A 3,201-nucleotide genomic window follows, 5' to 3' on the forward strand; every position below is an offset into this window, starting at 1 on the left:
CGGGCAAAATCCGGGAAAATTTAGTCAAAACCAAAAAAAATCTTAACAGAAACCAAGAAAAAAATTGAAAAGTAAATTTTTAATCAAAATTCATCGCCAGATTTCAAATCGTATTCTAGGCTTCCAAAAAACCTTTCATGATTATGAAATCCGGGCATTTGATTTCAAAATTAGCGACCAAAAATTCGGGCAATATCCGGGAAAACTTAATCAAATCGAAAAAAATTCTCAACAAAAATCAAGAAAAAAATTGAAAAGTGAATTTTTAATCAAAATTCATCTCCAGATTTTAAATCGTATTCTAGGCTTCCAAAAAACCTTTCAGGTTTATGAAATCGGGGCATTTGATTTCAAAATTGACGAACAAAAATCCGGGCAATATCCGGGAAAATTTAGTCAAAACCAAAAAAATTTTTCAACACAAATAAAAAAAATAATTGAAAAGTTAATTTTTATCAAAATTTATCGACAGATTTTAAATCGTATTCTAGGCTTCCAAAAAACCTTTCATGATTATTCAATCCGGGCATTTGATTTCAAAGTTGACGACAAAAATTCCGGGCAATGTCCGGGAAAATTTAGTCAAAACCAATAAATTCCTCAACCAAAATCAATAACAAAAAAATTTATAAGTAAATTTTTAATCAGAATTCATCGCCAGATTTTAAATCGTATTCTAGGCTTCCAAAAAACCTTTCATGATTATGAAATCTGGGCCTTTGATTACAATATAGGCGACCAAAAATCCGGGCAATATCCGGGAAAATTTAGTCAAAACCAAAAAAATTCTCAACAAATATCAAGAAAAAAAATTGAAAAGTAAATTTTTTTATCAAAATTCATCGCCAGATTTTAATTCGTATTTTAGGCTTCCAAAAAACCTTTCGTGATTATAAAATCCGGGCATTTGACTTCAAAATTGACGTCCAAAAATCCGGGCAATATCCGGGAAAATTTAGACAAAACCAAAAAATTCTTAACAAAAAAAAAATTGAAAGTAAATTTTTAATCTAAATTCATCGCCAGATTTTAAATCGTATTCTAGGCTTTCAAAAAACCTTTCATGATTATGAAATCCGGGCATTTGATTTCAAAATTGACGACCAAAAATCCGAGCAATATCCGAAAAATTTAGTCAAAACCAAAAAATTTCTCAACAAAAATCAAGAAAAAAATTGAAAAGTAAATGTTAATCAAAAATCATCGCTAGAATTTACATCGTATTCTAGGCTTCCAAAAAACCTTTCATGGTTATGAAATCCGGGAATTTGATTTCAAAATTGAGGACCAAAAATTCGGGCAATATCCGGGAAAATTTAGTCAAAACCAAAAAATTAAAAGTAAATTTTTAATTTAAATCCATCGCCAGATTTTAAATCGTTTTCTAGGCTTCCAAAACACCTTTCATGATTATGTTAAAAAAACTTGCTTAAAAAATTTCGTTTGGAGGCGTTTTTCCGGGCTGTTTTTTAATGAAGTCCGGCAACCGGTCCGGATTAAATTTTGTATTAAATATCCGGGAAAACCCGGATGAAACCGGGCAATCTTGCAACCTTATTCTAACCCTGAATCTAATTCTTATTCTGATCTTGATTCTTATCTTAAACTTGATCCTGATTTATTTCCCTATTCTGATTTTAGATCCTGATCAAGCTTCAGATCCTAAATTTGATTCCGAATATGATCCCATTCATCATTTTGATTCGGGTTCTCCCTCTGATCCTTAATCTGATAATTGTCCTGATACTACACCGAAAATAATTTTCACTTAAAATGTAAGTGACCTCTGGAGTGAATTTGCGCCATTTGTGAATTCATGTGAATTTTAAGTGACCGTCAAGTGATATTCACTTAAGTGACTGGTCAAGTGAATTTCAAGTGAGTGACGAAGTGAATTCTAAGTGAGCCTGAAGTGAATATGAAATGTATGCTCAGGTCTATTAAATCTTTGAGTAATAGTGATTTTAAGATGAAATTTCGGAATATAAGTTATCAATAAACTTTGTTTAATCAAAACAATTATTTATTTATTTACGAATTCGATAAAATACATTGTTTTTTTCACAAATTTATTGATGAGTTCAAATTAAAGTTTTGGCTTGAGATACTCATTTACTTTTTCGATTTTTTCCCAAAATTTAGGTTGATTTTTTCTGAAAATAAAAAAAAATTAATAATGTTTCGAGGTTTTATTTTCATGATATGTACCTACTTACTTTTATTTGCACTGTTCTTGAAAATTTCAGAATAAAAATACCATCGGGAAGCATTTCCGAAACCTGTGTTGAAGGACAGAAAGAAAAATAAACATTAAATTGAAATATTTTGATTATTGAAAATTTATCACAACTTACATCCAACAAAGATTTCCCACCATGGCCAATTTATTCATAGTTGCTCTGTAGAAGTTACAACTTCTGCCGATTCATATTTTGGCCCCTCATTCGGATGAATAGTTGCACTACGACATATTATCCGCCTCACAGGATATTTTTCTCGGGCTCTGGAAGTATATAATTGTTATGAAACTTATATAAATGACTCTTTTTCTGCACCTACCAGCTCATACACAATTCTGTTATGTTTCCATAATAAAAACAATCTTTCACAACATGGCTGTCATTCGCTACCTGTACATTCATTTCAATTTTAAGTGACCGATCAAGTGAATTTGACAATTAAGTGACGGGTCAAGTGAATTTTAAGTGAGAATGTAATGAAATTGAAGTGAGCGGCGAAGTAAGTGGATTTTCAGAGGAATTTCAAGTGACAGTCACTTAAAACTTATGTGATGAGTTAGTGAACATTGATTCGGTCACTTGAAACATAAGTGACGGGTAAGTGAAATCTACATGAGCCACTTGAAATGAAGAAATTCACTGAACTCCCACTTTTAAGTGAAACGTCAAGTGTATTTTAAGTGTGATTTTGGGTTCAGTGTAATTCTTATAATGATTCTGATGATGATTCTGATATTGATCCTCATTCTGAGACTCTGAACCGGATCATATTCAATACTGATTTTTTTCTAATTCAGATTCAGTTACAAAATCTAATCATGATCCAGGTCCTGATCCTGACCTTGATACTTATGATCTGAAACCTTATCCAGAACCTGATTCAGATCCTCGTTCGCATCCTGATCACAATCCTAATTTTTATTTTCAACCAGAATTCGAATATGATCTTCATCCTCATCCT

General features: G+C 31.4%; 1 long non-coding RNA gene across 1 annotated transcript; it reads right to left on the bottom strand.

The window, feature by feature from the left end:
* Positions 1–2,064: 2,064 nt before the first annotated feature.
* LOC129759968 (uncharacterized) lies at positions 2,065–2,933 on the bottom strand. The gene is made up of 3 exons (XR_008740262.1): positions 2,355–2,933; positions 2,217–2,279; positions 2,065–2,153 (listed from the first exon to the last, which is right to left on the bottom strand). It is a non-coding gene; the product is annotated as an uncharacterized LOC129759968 (long non-coding RNA).
* Between the last annotated feature and the right edge of the window lie 268 nt (positions 2,934–3,201).

The sequence above is a fragment of the Uranotaenia lowii genome, unplaced genomic scaffold (genome assembly GCF_029784155.1).
Source record: "Uranotaenia lowii strain MFRU-FL unplaced genomic scaffold, ASM2978415v1 HiC_scaffold_35, whole genome shotgun sequence".
In the NCBI taxonomy this organism is placed as follows: Eukaryota; Metazoa; Arthropoda; class Insecta; order Diptera; family Culicidae; genus Uranotaenia; species Uranotaenia lowii.